Raw genomic sequence first — 16,467 nt, forward strand, 5'->3', positions numbered from 1 at the left:
GTTCTTCACTGCACACTTTTGCCAAATTTTACAAATTTGATACTTTTGCTTCTTCGGAGGCTATTTTTGGGAGAAAGGTTTTGCAAGCCGTGGTGCCTTCCGTTTAGGTAACCTGATTTGCTCCCTCCCTTCATCCGTGTCCTAAAGCTTTGGTATTGGTTCCCACAAGTAAGGATGACGCCGTGGACCGGACACACCAATGTTGGAGAAAACAGAATTTATGCTTACCTGATAAATTACTTTCTCCAACGTTGTGTCCGGTCCACGGCCCGCCCTGGTTTTTTAATCAGGTCTGATGAATTATTTTCTCTAACTACAGTCACCACGGTACCATATGGTTTCTCCTATATATATTTCCTCCTGTCCGTCGGTCGAATGACTGGGGTGGGCGGAGCCTAGGAGGGACTATATGGCCAGCTTTGCTGGGACTCTTTGCCATTTCCTGTTGGGGAAGAGATATCCCACAAGTAAGGATGACGCCGTGGACCGGACACACCGTTGGAGAAAGTAATTTATCAGGTAAGCATAAATTCTGTTTTTATTTTATTGTTTTAAAAGATAGACAACGCCTTTACTAACCATTCCCCAGCTTTGCATAACCAACATTGTTATATTAAAATACTTTATAACCTCTAAGTTTGCCTATTGCTAAACCCCTGACTGCCGTTATCTCAGTGCTTTTTTTTTAGCTTTTTAAATATTACAGCCAGACAGTGCAAGTTCATGTGTGCCATATAGATAACATTGTGCACACTCTTCTGGAGAATGATAATGGTTAATCAAGAACCAGCACTAATTGGCTAGAATGCAAGATTGTAAAAAGAACTGAAATAAGGGGCAGTATGCAGAGGCTTACAGTAGATACAAGGTAATCATAGAGGTAAAAAGTATATTAATATAACAGTGATGGTTATGCAAAACTGGGGAATGGGTAATAAAGGGATTTTCTTTATCTTTAAACAATAACAATTTTCACCAATTAGACTGTCCTTTTAATCAAAAACACAAACCATTACTACCCCACTACAATTAACCTTCACCATATCTCACAACCGATCACAACTCAGTTCCACTTTCAAAATTGTCCCGCTTGCCTACCCTTGCTCCCTCATGACCTCAGGCTACTGTCCTACCTAACCTAAAAAATCCGGAAATTGAGAGAGCTCAGTTTTAACTGTTAAAACTCTAAACATAATTATGTTTGCTTACTCTATTAACCAATCAGAATTGTTTTTTAAAAAAAAAATAGGAAAACACTGAACTACACCCAGACTGACTGAAGTAAGAGGGACATGGGGGGACCCTGGCACGCAAAAGAGGCTGACGATTGGCCTAGTTGGAATGAGGACTAAGAAAGAGAAATATCTTGAAAGAAGGAGTTTATTTTTGCTTGTTTATTGTTAGGTTTTTGTTTTTTTGTGGGTATTTTTTGTGATATGAATAGGGTACCTTTTATGTGATTTTGTCTCTTGGCTGTAAACGGTTGCATTGGGGGTTGTACATGAAGGGGTCAATTAAAGGGATACTAAACCAAAAATGTTTCTTTCATGAATCAGATAGAGCATGCAATTTTAAGCAACATTCTAATTTACTCCTATTATACATTTTCTCTTGAAAAGGTGTATCCAGTCCAGGGGTTCATCCATTACTTGTGGGATATTCTCCTTCCCAACAGGAAGTTGCAAGAGGACACCCACAGCAGAGCTGTCTATATAGCTCCTCCCCTAACTGCCACCCCCAGTCATTCTCTTGCAACTCTCGACAAGAAAGGAAGTATCAAGAGATATGTGGTGACTTAGTGTAGTTTTTTACCTTCAATCAAGAGTTTGTTATTTTTAAACGGTACCGGCGTTGTACTGTTTTACTCTCAGGCAGAAATTGGAAGAAGAATCTGGAGGTTGATGATCTTAGCGGTTTGTAACTAAGGTCCATTGCTGTTCTCACACATAACTGAAGTGTATGGAAAGACAACTTCAGTTGGGGGGACGGTTGGCAGATCACCTGCTTTGAGGTATGTGCAGTATATTATTTTCTAGAGAGATGATAAGGTCTAGAAAATGCTGACAGTGCCTGATATATTTGAGGTAAGCCTGATACAGTGATTTAACAACGACTGGGATCATGCTTACAAGATAAGGGTAATATTCATGTTAACTCTCATGTTACTTAGTGTAAAAACGTTTGCATAACTTACAGAAAAAACATTTTTTCTCTGAGGGTGATAAATCTTTATTTGGGGCCTAGTTTTCCACATGGCTTGTTAGATTACTCCTAGGAGTACTTTTTTAAGGCCCTCTGACATTGAGTGCATGGTGGGAGGGGCCTATTTTTGCGCACTTTATGCGCAGTTGATATTCAGACTGAGACATCCAGCTTCCCTAAAGGAGTCCTCTGGCATCTAGGACCACTATAGAGGTTTTTTTTGCTGCAAAAATCGTGTTTAAGGGCAGGTAAGAGCCACAGCAGAGCTGTGGCAGTGTGTTTGACTGTTTTTTAATGGTTTTACCGTTTTTCTAATCCGGTATGGGGCCTAAGGGTTTAATCATCCATTTGCAAGTGGGTGCAATGCTGCTTTAGTCTCTTATACACACTGTAAAAAATTCGTAGAGTTTAGTACTTTTTAACACTGTTTTGCAGTTTATGTGGTAGTTTTTTTCTCTTAAAGTCACAGTACCGTTTTTGTTTAATTGCTTTTTCACATTTATTAAAGTGTTTTCCAAGCTTGCTGGTCTCATTACTAGTCTGTTAAACATGTCTGACATAGAGGAAACTCCTTGTTCATTATGTTTAGAAGCCATTGTGGAACCCCCTCTTAGAATGTGTACCAAATGCACTGACCTTTCTATAAGTTATAAAGATCATATTTTGGCTTTTAAAGATTTATCACCAGAGGTTTCTCAGACTGACAAAAGGGAGGTTAAACCACCTAGCTCTCCCAATGTGTCAGAACCTATATCTCCCGCGCAAGTGACGCCTAGTACATCTGGCGCGTCCAATGCGTTTACCTTACAAGACATGGCGGCAGTTATGAATCATACCCTCACAGAGGTATTGTCCAAACTGCCAGGGTTACAAGGAAAGCGTGACAGCTCTGGGGTTAGAACAAATACAGAGCTTTCTGATGCTTTAGTAGCTATGTCTGATATACCCTCACAATGTACAGAAGCCGAAGCATGAGAGCTTCTATCTGTGGGTGACATTTCTGATTCAGGGAAAGCGTTACTTCAGTCTGACTCTGAAATGACAGCATTTAAATTTAAGCTTGAACACCTCCGCTTGTTGCTCAGGTTTTAGCGACTCTGGATGACTGTGACACTATTGTAGTCCCAGAGAAATTGTGTAAAATGGACATATACTTTGCAGTGCCTGTTTACACTGATGTTTTTCCAATCCCTAAGAGCTTTTCAGAAATTATTACGAAGGAATGGGATAGACCAGGTGTACCGTTCTCTCCCCCTCCTGCTTTTAAAAAGATGTTTCCCATAGATGCCGCTATACGGGACTCGTGGCAGACGGTCCCTAAGGTGGAGGGAGCAGTCTCTACCCTAGCTAAGCGTACAACTATCCCCGTCGAGGACAGTTGTGCTTTCCGAGATCCAATGGATAAAAAATTAGAGGGTTTCCTTAAGAAAATCTTTATACAACAAGGTTTTATTCTCCAGCCTCTTGCATGCATTGCCCCAGTCACTGCTGCAGCGGCTTTCTGGTTCGAGTCTCTTGAAGAGGCTCTTCAGGTGGAGACCCCGTTGGATGATATCCTAGACAGGCTTAAAGCCCTTAAGTTAGCCAATTAATTAATTTATGACGCCGTTTTTCATTTAACAAAGCTAACGGCTAAGAATTCAGGTTTTGCCATTCAGGCGCATAGGGCGCTATGGCTTAAATCCTGGTCAACTGACGTTACTTCAAAGTCTAAGCTTCTCAACATCCCCTTCAAAGGGCAGACCCTATTCGGGTCTGGACTGAAGGAGATAATTTCTGATATTACTGGAGGAAAAGGCCACGCCCTTCCCCAGGATAAGTCCAACAAATTAAGGACCAAACAGACTCATTTTCGTTCCTTTCAAAACTTCAAGAGTGGCGCAGCTTCAACTTCCTCTGCTGCAAAACAAGAAGGAAATTTTGCCCAGTCCAAGCCAGTCTGGAGACCTAACCAGGCTTGGAGGGAAAGCAGGCCAAAAAACCAGCTGCTGCCTCTAAGACAGCATGAAGGAGTAGCCCCCGATCCGGGACCGGATCTAGTTGGGGGCAGACTTTCTCTCTTCGCCCAGGCTTGGGCAAGAGACGTCCAGGATCTCTGGGCTCTGGAGATTGTTTCCCAGGGATATCTTCTGGATTTCAAAGCCTCATCTCCAAAGGGGAGATTTCATCTCTCACAATTATCTGCAAACCAGATAAAGAGAGAGGCATTCTTACGTTGCGTTCAAGACCTTCTGGTTATGGGAGTGATCCACCCAGTTCCAAGGGAGGAACAGGGGCAGTGATTCTATTCAAATCTGTTTATAGTTCCCAAAAAAGAGGGAACTTTCAGACCAATCTTGGATCTCAAGATCCTAAACAAATTTCACAGAGTCCCATCCTTCAAGATGGAGACTATTCGAACCATCCTACCTATGATCCAGGAGGGTCAATATATGACTACCGTGGACTTAAAGGATGCTTATCTCCACATTCCGATACACAGAGATCATCATCGGTTTCTCAGGTTTGCCTTCCTAGACAGGCATTACCAGTTTGTGGCTCTTCCCTTCGGGTTAGCCACGGCACCAAGAATCTTTACAAAGGTTTTAGGGTCCCTTCTGGCGGTTCTAAGGCCACGAGGCATAGCGGTGGCTCCTTACCTAGACGACATTCTGATACAGGCGTCGAATTTTCAAATCGCCAAGTCCCATACGGACATTGTTCTGGCATTCCTGAGGCCTCACGGGTGGAAGGTGAACGAAGAAAAGAGTTCTCTCTCTCCCCTCTCACAAGAGTTTCCTTCCTAGAAACTCTGATAGATTCAGTAAAAATGAAGATTTTTCTGACAGAGGTCAGGTTGTCAAAGCTTCTAACTTCCTGCCGTGCTCTTTATTCCACTTTTCAGCCGTCAGTGGCTCAGTGTATGGTAGTAATCGGCTTAATGGTAGCGGCAATGGACATAGTTCCGTTTGCCCGCCTACATCTCAGACCACTGCAACTGTGCATGCTCAATCAGTGGAATGGGGATTACACAGATTTGTCCCCTCTGCTAAATCTGGATCAAGAGACCAGGGATTCTCTTCTCTGGTGGCTATCTCAGGTCCATCTGTCCAGGGGAATGAGTTTCCGCAGGCCAGAATGGACTATAGTGACGACAGATGCCAGCCTTCTGGGCTGGGGCACAGTCTGGAACTCCCTGAAGGCTCAGGGTTCGTGGACTCAGGAGGAAGCCCTCCTTCCAATAAACATTCTGGAACTAAGAGCGATATTCAATGCTCTTCAGGCTTGGCCTCAGCTAGCTGCGGTCAGGTTCATCAGATTTCAGTCGTACAACATCACGACTGTAGCCTATATCAACCATCAGGGGTGAACATGGAGCCCCCTGGTAATGTTGGAGGTTTCAAAGATAATTCTATGGGCAGAGGTTCACTCTTGCCATCTCTCAGCTATCCATATCCCAGGAGTAGAGAACTGGGAGGCGGATTTCCTAAGTCGGCAGACTTTTCATCCGGGGGAGTGGGAGCTCCATCCGAAGGTATTTGCCAAGTTGATTCAACTATGGAGCAAACCAGAACTGGATCTCATGGCGTCACGTCAGAACGCCAAGCTTCCTCGTTACGGGTCCAGGGATCCCAAGGCAGCGCTGATAGATGCTCTAGCAGCGCCCTGGTCCTTCAGCCTGGCTTATGTGTTTCCACCGTTAACTCTGCTCCCTCGTCTGATTGCCAAGATCAAGCAGGAGAGAGCTTCAGTGATTTTGATAGCTCCTGCGTGGCCACGCAGGACTTGGTATGCAGATCTGGTGGACATGTCATCCTTTCCACCATGGACTCTGCCGCTAAGGCAGGACCTTCTACTTCAAGGTTCTTTCAACATCCAAATCTAAATTCTCTGTGTCTGACTGCTTGGAGATTGAACGCTTGATTCTATCAAAGCATGGTTTTTCCGAGTCGGTCATTGATACCTTAATTCAGGCTCGAAAGCCTGTCACCAGGAAAATCTATCATAAGATATGGTGTAAATATCTTCATTGGTGTGAATCCAAGGGTTACTCATGGAGTAAAGTCAGGATTCCTAGAATCTTATCCTTTCTCCAAGAGGGATTGGAGAAAGGATTGTCAGCTAGTTCCTTAAAGGGACAGATTTCTGCTCTGTCTATTCTTTTGCACAAACGTCTGGCTGAGGTTCCAGACGTTCAGGCGTTTTGTCAGGCTTTAGTTAGAATTAAGCCTGTGTTTAAACCTGTTGCTCCGCCATGGAATTTAAATTTAGTTCTTAAAGTTCTTCAAGGGGTTCCGTTTGAACCTTTGCATTCCATAGATATTAAGCTTTTATCTTGGAAAGTTCTGTTTTTAGTAGCTATCTCCTTGGCTCGAAGAGTTTCGGAGTTATCTGCTTTACAGTGTGATTCCCCTTATCTGATTTTCCATGCAGATAAGGTAGTTTTGCGTACCAAACCTGGGTTTCTTCCTAAGGTAGTATCTAATAAGAATATCAATCAGGAGATTGTTGTTCCTTCATTATGTCCTAATCCTTCCTCAAAGAAGGAACTTCTTTTACACAATCTTGATGTGGTTCATGCTTTAAAGTTTTATTTACAAGCTACGAAGGATTTTCGTCAAACATCTGCTTTGTTTGTTGTCTACTCTAGACAGAGGAGAGGCCAAAAGGCTTCGGCAACTTCTCTTTCTTTTTGGCTGAGAAGCATAATCCGCTTAGCTTATGAGACTGCTGGCCAGCAGCCTCCTGAAAGAATTACAGCTCATTCCACTAGAGCGGTGGCTTCCACATGGGCTTTTAAAAATGAGGCCTCTGTTGAACAGATTTGTAAGGCGGCGACTTGGTCTTCGCTTCATACTTTTTCTAAATTCTACAAATTTGATACTTTTGCTTCTTCAGAGGCTATTTTTGGGAGAAAGTTCTTACAGGCAGTGGTGCCTTCCGTTTAAGTTCCTGCCTTGTCCCTCCCTTCATCCGTGTCCTATAGCTTTGGTATTGCTATCCCACAAGTAATGGATGAACCCGTGGACTGGATACACCTTTACAAGAGAAAACCAAATTTATGCTTACCTGATAAATTTATTTCTCTTGTGGTGTATCCAGTCCACGGCCCACCCTGTCATTTTAAGTCAGGTGTTTTTTATTTTTAAACTACAGTCACCACTGCACCCTATAGTTTCTCCTTTTTTCTTGCTTGTCTTCGGTCGAATGACTGGGGGTGGCAGTTAGGGGAGGAGCTATATAGACAGCTCTGCTGTGGGTGTCCTCTTGCAACTTCTTGTTGGGAAGGAGAATATCCCACAAGTAATGGATGAACCCGTGGACTGGATACACCACAAGAGAAATAAATTTATCAGGTAAGCATAAATTTGGTTTTTCTTTGTTCTCTTGGTATCTTTATTTGAAAAAGCAGGAATGTAAGCTTATGATGCAGCCCATTTTTGGTTCAGCACCTGGGTAGCGCTTGCTGATTGGTGGCTAAATTAAGCCACCAATCAGCAAGCGCTACTCAGGGTGCTAAATCACAAATGGGACGGCTCTTAAGCTTACGTTCCTACTTTCTCCAACATAGGTGTGTCCGGTCCACGGCGTCATCCTTACTTGTGGGATATTCTCTTCCCCAACAGGAAATGGCAAAGAGCCCAGCAAAGCTGGTCACATGATCCCTCCTAGGCTCCGCCTACCCCAGTCATTCTCTTTGCCGTTGTACAGGCAACATCTCCACGGAGATGGCTTAGAGTTTTTTAGTGTTTAACTGTAGTTTTTATTATTCAATCAAGAGTTTGTTATTTTAAAATAGTGCTGGTATGTACTATTTACTCAGAAACAGAAAAGAGATGAAGATTTCTGTTTGTATGAGGAAAATGATTTTAGCAACCGTCACTAAAATCCATGGCTGTTCCACACAGGACTGTTGAGAGCAATTAACTTCAGTTGGGGGAACAGTGAGCAGTCTCTTGCTGCTTGAGGTATGACACATTCTAACAAGACGATGTAATGCTGGAAGCTGTCATTTTCCCTATGGGATCCGGTAAGCCATGTTTATTAAGATCGTAAATAAGGGCTTCACAAGGGCTTATTAAGACTGTAGACCTTTTCTGGGCTAAATCGATTCATTATTAACACATATTTAGCCTTGAGGAATCATTTTATCTGGGTATTTTGATATAATAATATCGGCAGGCACTGTTTTAGACACCTTATTCTTTAGGGGCTTTCCCAAATCATAGGCAGAGCCTCATTTTCGCGCCGGTGTTGCGCACTTGTTTTTGAGAGGCATGACATGCAGTCGCATGTGAGAGGAGCTCTGATACTTAGAAAAGACTTTCTGAAGGCGTCATTTGGTATCGTATTCCCCTTTGGGCTTGGTTGGGTCTCAGCAACGCAGATACCAGGGACTGTAAAGGGGTTAAAGTTAAAAACGGCTCCGGTTCCGTTATTTTAAGGAGCATCCGGGGGAGTGGGAACTCCATCCGGAAATCTTTGCCCAAGTCACTCAGCTGTGGGGCATTCCAGACATGGATCTGATGGCCTCTCGTCAGAACTTCAAAGTTCCTTGCTACGGGTCCAGATCCAGGGATCCCAAGGCGGCTCTAGTGGATGCACTAGTAGCACCTTGGACCTTCAAACTAGCTTATGTGTTCCCGCCGTTTCCTCTCATCCCCAGGCTGGTAGCCAGGATCAACCAGGAGAGGGCGTCGGTGATCTTGATAGCTCCTGCGTAGCCACGCAGGACTTGGTATGCAGATCTGGTGAATATGTCATCGGCTCCACCTTGGAAGCTACCTTTGAGACGAGACCTTCTTGTTCAGGGTCCGTTCGAACATCCGAATCTGGTTTCACTCCAGCTGACTGCTTGGAGATTGAACGCTTGATCTTATCGAAGCGAGGGTTCTCAGATTCTGTTATCGATACTCTTATTCAGGCCAGAAAGCCTGTAACTAGAAAGATTTACCACAAAATTTGGAAAAAATATATCTGTTGGTGTGAATCTAAAGGATTCCCTTGGGACAAGGTTAAGATTCCTAAGATTCTATCCTTCCTTCAAGAAGGATTGCTAAAAGGATTATCTGCAAGTTCCCTGAAGGGACAGATTTCTGCCTTGTCTGTGTTACTTCACAAAAAGCTGGCAGCTGTGCCAGATGTTCAAGCCTTTGTTCAGGCTCTGGTTAGAATTAAGCCTGTTTACAAACCTTTGACTCCTCCTTGGAGTCTCAACTTAGTTCTTTCAGTTCTTCAGGGGGTTCCGTTTGAACCCTTACATTCCGTTGATATTAAGTTATTATCTTGGAAAGTTTTGTTTTTAGTTGCAATCTCTTCTGCTAGAAGAGTTTCGGAATTATCTGCTCTGCAGTGTTCTCCTCCTTATCTGGTGTTCCATGCAGATAAGGTGGTTTTACGTACTAAACCTGGTTTTCTTCCAAAAGTTGTTTCTAACAAAAACATTAACCAGGAGATTATCGTACCTTCTCTGTGTCCGAAACCAGTTTCAAAGAAGGAACGTTTGTTGCACAATTTGGATGTTGTTCGCGCTCTAAAATTCTATTTAGATGCTACAAAGGATTTTAGACAAACATCTTCCTTGTTTGTTGTTTATTCAGGTAAAAGGAGAGGTCAAAAAGCAACTTCTACCTCTCTCTCTTTTTGGATTAAAAGCATCATCAGATTGGCTTACGAGACTGCCGGACGGCAGCCTCCCGAAAGAATCACAGCTCATTCCACTAGGGCTGTGGCTTCCACATGGGCCTTCAAGAACGAGGCTTCTGTTGATCAGATATGTAGGGCAGCGACTTGGTCTTCACTGCACACTTTTACCAAATTTTACAAGTTTGATACTTTTGCTTCTTCTGAGGCTATTTTTGGGAGAAAGGTTTTGCAAGCCGTGGTGCCTTCCATTTAGGTGACCTGATTTGCTCCCTCCCTTCATCCGTGTCCTAAAGCTTTGGTATTGGTTCCCACAAGTAAGGATGACGCCGTGGACCGGACACACCTATGTTGGAGAAAACAGAATTTATGTTTACCTGATAAATTACTTTCTCCAACGGTGTGTCCGGTCCACGGCCCGCCCTGGTTTTTTAATCAGGTCTGATAATTTATTTTCTTTAACTACAGTCACCACGGTATCATATGGTTTCTCCTATGCAAATATTCCTCCTTAACGTCGGTCGAATGACTGGGGTAGGCGGAGCCTAGGAGGGATCATGTGACCAGCTTTGCTGGGCTCTTTGCCATTTCCTGTTGGGGAAGAGAATATCCCACAAGTAAGGATGACGCCGTGGACCGGACACACCGTTGGAGAAAGTAATTTATCAGGTAAACATAAATTCTGTTTTTTCAAATAAAGATAGCAAGGGAATGAAGAAAAATTGATAATAGGAGTAAATTAGAAAGTTGCTTAAAATTGCGTGCTCTATCTGAAACATGAAAGAAAAAAAATGGGTTTAGTATCCTTTTAAGTATTTGAGGGTTTGCCTTTTGGTGGTTTTCTGGCGATTTGGTGGGTTGCTTTGGCAGGTGTAGGCTGGACCATTGCTGTGTCAGGACAGGGTGGGCTGTGATTACAAGTTGGTCTAGAGTTGTGCAGTGGCAGTGGAATAGAGCCAATGCAATTTGGGTTAATTTCAGTAGGTTGGGTTAGTAAGATGGGAGGGCACAGGTAAAATGTATTGCAGGAGGGAGGTTACATTTACGGTTTATTACTGTGAAGGTGTCTTAGGTGAATATGTATGCTCTTAAGCACTGGCACCTAAATAATTTAGGAACCAGTGTTAAAATTCAGTTATTAAAATATTTTTTGTTTGATCCCTCCACACTGAGTCTTAGCCTGTCCTGTAGTTGGTGTATTGCACCAGGCCAAGGCAGATGAAAACACTGACATAGCAACAGATCATATAATACTGTATTATACTGTATTCTACTGGGAAAGTCTTTTGTATCCCCAATTTAAAATAATGGGAAGCACAGTTTCTTGTGGCCCATTGCTGTGTAGTACTATGGGCGTTGGAGTAAATTAATACATTTGACCAGGCAACAATTGCAACTGTGATTGGATTTACAGTAACTATTGGTCCTGTCACAATAGGATTGAGATCTTCTCCTTTGTTGCATAAAATAAATATTGGATGCTAATTTAAAGGGACAGTATACACCAATTTCCATATAACTGTAATAGACTTTACTATAAGGAAGAATATGCACTTATGCTGATCTATAAATCCAGTATAAAACCTTTTAAACATTTAGCACTGTTGATGAGGTTTGACTAGAACACCCAGTGAAACGGTCTGGGAAAACAAGAAGAGCAGACCCTCCCCCCTTCCTTGCATATGAAAAGACAGATAACATAATCAGGAGCCAGCAGGAGTCTTTAAACGCGTGTATACATCTGACATTGTGGGGCTTGGTTAGGAGTCTGAAAATCGGCACGTTATAAAAAAAAAAATCAATAAAAAAAAAATCAAAACTATACATTTTTACTAAAACACTACCTGATGGGCTATATAAATGGATCATCTACAAAACATTTATGCAAAAGAAAAATCTAGTGTACAATGTCCCTTTAACTTTATAACCTCCATAATTTCCGAATGACAAAAATCTGTTTCCATAAAAATTAACTTCTCTTTTAAATCCTTTATACAGTGTGTGTTATGCTTACTAATTATCTTCTACAAATGGTAAACACATAGATGAACTTCAGGAGCTAGCCCAGTTTTTAAGAGACACATGCATGCATTCACATATTTTTTTATATAAAAGCTCCACCAAGAAAGTTCCATAACATGCATAGAGATGCATTTGTATGCTTAATGCTTTTCAAAATTAAATTTTAGGTACCTTGGATAAATGACCAATCAAGTATAGGTTAGAGGGCAGTCTAGAACTGATAAAGTGGGTAAGATCTTTTTTTTGGACTGCTTCAGGGACATCCTTGCCTTTAGCTGAACAGTGTATTGTTCCATGAATCAAAGCATTTTATGTTCAACATAAGTTAGATACATGACTACTTCCTTTTAGTACGTTCCATCCCTGTCATAAAAGTGTTTGATTTTTGCCAACATAGTCCTAGTCAAGTCCAGTAATTCCTTGATGGTAGTTATTAAGACCATATCTCCCAACTTTCCTTAGGCTCACCAAACCCCAAAAGATGGATGCGTGTTAATAGATGAGCTAGCTCAGGTGCCCAACCATTGCAGCATAGACATTTTGGGCTAGATTGCGAGAGGAGCACTATTTAGCGCTCCTGCTTGTGCATTAACATTGCTAGACTTTGGTTTCTTGCGCATGTATTACAAGTTGAAAGTAAAATGTTTTTGCTTGTGCGCTAACCTGACACACACAAAAAGCCTAAGATACCCCTTACTCGCACACATAACCTATCGCATTTAATCCCTTTGCAGTCCTTTTTTTTTCTTACACCTGAGACCTCATATCTTTGAGCCCTTATAACTTTTGATTGCAATATTTTTTTAATGTGTTTTTATTAGATGGTGTTATTATGAGTATATATGTACTTTTAAATGTATTTTTGATGTGTTTTGTGCAATTTTTTTATTCAAGTGTAACAGTTAACCAGAGCTCTGAAGTCACGTGTTAAATTCAATTGTGCTCAAGTGATTGCATTTACTTTCGACTTGCAATATGCACACTAATTCCGACGCGGGTTAACACTTGCAATAAACCCAATATCACGCAACTCTTAGCATGCCACTTGTAAACTGGCTCATAGTGGGGGGAAAAAAGACTTCAGCTTAGTGACATTGAATGGGACATTTTCATTTTTGAAGAATGGAGAAGTTTAGTTGCCAATGATAACCCTATTTCAAAAAGTCACGTCATAAACATGTAAGTAGCAACTATTTGAAACTATGGGGCTGAATTATCAAGCTCTTAATGGAGCTTGATGCCCCTGTTTTCGCGCGAGCCTTTAGGCTTGCCAGAAACAGAAATTATGAAGCAGCAGTCTATAGACCGCTGCTCCATAACTTGTCCGTCTGCTCTGAGGCAGCGTACAGAAATCAACCTGATCGAATACTATTGGGTTGATTGACACCCCCTGCTAGCGGCCGATTGGGCACGAATCTGCAGGAGGCGGCATTGCCAACTTTAGATCAATTTTTAGAGGATATTAAGCTCCCTCTTTTGCCCTCTGAAAACACACACCCTAAATTCACCAATCACCTTAGCTGAGGTATTATCAGTCATCAAAGACTTAAAACCCAATAAAGCACCTGGACTGGATGTATATACAGGAATATTTTAGAAGACATTCAAAAATATAATAGCCCCTCAACAAGTTACGATCTTTAACGCCATTATGCAAGGTAGAGAAACCCCTAAGGAAATGCTCTTAGCAAGAATTTCAGTTATCCCTAAACCAGAAAAAAATAAACAACATTGCAAGAACTACAGGCCCATATCATTAATAAACCAAGATATAAAATTGTTCACACAAATATTAGCTAATAGACTAAATGGACCCCTAACATCACTAATACACTCTGACCAGGTAGGGTTTATTGAAGCAAGAGAAGCACCAGATAATGTCCGCAAAGTTATTGACCTGATAAACTTTACTTCGACAACGGGAATGCCTTCTCTGCTTCTTTCTTTGGATGCGGAGAAGGCATTCGATAGAGTGGATTGGAGTTACATGCGGGCCCTACTAGAAAAGGTAGGAATCAAAGTAGAATTCTATAATGCCATTAAATCTCTATTATCTACCGCAGCAGCTTATGTTAGATTGGCAGGCTATCAGTCCAGAAATATAGCAATCCGAAATGGAACAAGACAGGGATGCCCTTTATCCCTCCTGCTATTTGCTCTCTGTATTGAGCTACTTGCAATCAGAGTTAGGGACTGTCCAGAATAACAGGTATTTCTATAGCATCAAAACAATATAAGTTGGCATTGTTTGAAGATGTTGTCATCTTTACTTTATCAAAACCTTTACTATCGTCACGTCCCTTATACTCCATATTTCAAAATTTGAGTGCACTATCAGGCTAAAAAATTAACAAAGACAAATGTGAAGCTCTAAGTATTCATATTCCAACACTTACCAAATAAATCCTAGAACTTAATTTTTCTTTTAAATTTGCTAAAAAAAAATAATTTAATACTTAGGAATAAATCTTACTACTGATGTACATGCTCTTTATCTGCAAAACTACAAACCCCTATTCTCACACATTAGACAGCTCATGACCAAATGGTCAAAATATAAACTGTCACTCCTATGCCGCATAGTAGCAACCAAAATGACAAATCTTACATAAACTGCTCTACCTGTTTAGATCGTTACCTATCTCTGTGCCACTTACTGAACTTAATAAGTTACAAAAAGATTTACTTACTTTCATATGAAAGAACAAAAGAGCTAGGATTAATAAACTTATCTAAGTCTAGACACAGAACCGGAGAGGCATGGGCATTCCTCACCTGACCTCATATTACGTCGCAAGAATGGCTCAGACTGCACTATGGCATAACGTCACTAGTGACATACAGTGGATACACTTAGAGGCTGACCTCATTAAAATAGACGATATTGCTAAAGTGCTATGGACCCCTAAAATAAACAGACCTCCGCTAGGGAAACATTTCATAGCTATTTCTCACAAGTTATTTATATGGGATAAAGCTACACTGAAATTTCCTTTATTAAACACTATTTCAGTAGCTGCCCCAATAATAGATCTCAACAACTCGATAGATAAAACTGTACAAAGCAAATGGGCAAATAGAGGCTTGTACAGAATAGCGGACACCATTGTTGGCAGGACATTTCTAACAAACCAACAATACAATGACTTAGACCCAACTGATAGACACACCTGGTTCCACTACCTACAATTAAGATCCAAAGTGCTAGAGACTATAGGAAATTCACCTTTACATAACCTTACCTCCTTTGAAACAATATGCTTAGCCAAAATAAGACTAAAACGATCGATAGCTCGCTTGTACCCTGTGTTTAACATAATTGACCCCAATGCTAAAACATCTCTGATGCACCAATGGGAAATTGAATTAGGGAAAGAATGGCCAATTCAACTTTGGTAACAAACACTAAAACGAGGCACTTCTTTCTCCCTTAACTCCTCACTGCAAGAACACTTAAAGAAAATCTTAAATCATCATTCCGATGGTATCTTTACCCATCTAAACTATGCAAGATCGGAGGCATAAATAATAAGCTTTGCTTTAGAGGTTGTGGAGAAGAGGGTAGTTACACTCATATGTGGTGGCACTGCAACAAAATCCAACCATTCTGGAATAACACAGCTTCCATAATTAAGTAAAATATTTGAAAAAGAAGTAGAAATCCTCCCTGAACAGACACTTCTACATTTCCCAATAAAGGGATTCACAGCAAAAGAGAACAAACTGATAGCATTAGCATGTACAGCAATAAGGTCAATCATCGCTAGATTCTGGAAAACAGTACCTCCAGGCTTCCACTTAGTGGAGCAGAAAATAGACTACTTTTATAGGATGTCTAGTTCAACAGTGGACCTACTGTCCAGTTTATTGAACTCTGGGAACCCTGGATCATGTACACAGAAGCTAGACATAGAAATGACTAGAATAGCCTCCCCTATATTATTAGTCTAAACCCTCCAACCTCCCATTCAATTTAGTGATATAACACTCGAGGTGAGCGCAAATAATGCCTTATAAGAATCTCAAATGTGACAGATGTGACTGTTTTCTGTTATCTTCTCCTTTTTATTATAAGAGTTATGTTATAAATAAAAATAACTACTGTATTAGCTACTGAGCTATTTTTAATATCATCTTCATATGTATTATGTAAGACTGTACTATATAAAATATGCTAATAAAAGCGATTTCAACAAAAAATAAGAACGGGGGAAGTGAAAAGTCTTTCTTTCACAGGAATGACAAACTAAAGAAATAGGGCTTCTAGGAGTCCCATTGTTTCAGGCTCATAAGACCGCTGCTCCTTAACCTGTCCGGCACCTTTTAGGTGGCAGATTTAAATCATCTTGATACGATCAGGATGATTGACAGCCCCTGCTAGCGGCCGATTGGCCGTCGGTGAGCAGGGGGCGGCATTGCACAAGCATTTCACTAGAAATGATTGTGAGATGATAAATGCCGACAACGTATGCTGTTGGCCTTTAGCAATGTCGAGCGGACATGATTCGCTGTAGCTAATCATGTCCGCTCGACTGATAGTAAATCTACCCCATATTCTCTGGCTTAGTTTTCTGCACTCAATAACAGATAGATGGATAGATAGATAGATACATTGATACA

General features: G+C 41.3%; 1 protein-coding gene across 3 annotated transcripts in view; it reads left to right on the plus strand.

Annotated features, from left to right (window-relative positions):
- The window catches only part of MAP3K5 (mitogen-activated protein kinase kinase kinase 5), a 690,524-nt gene that overhangs the window by 377,274 nt on the left and 296,783 nt on the right, over positions 1–16,467 (plus strand). The gene's annotated exons all lie outside the window — the stretch shown is intronic.

Source organism: Bombina bombina, chromosome 4, assembly GCF_027579735.1.
Source record: "Bombina bombina isolate aBomBom1 chromosome 4, aBomBom1.pri, whole genome shotgun sequence".
In the NCBI taxonomy this organism is placed as follows: Eukaryota; Metazoa; Chordata; class Amphibia; order Anura; family Bombinatoridae; genus Bombina; species Bombina bombina.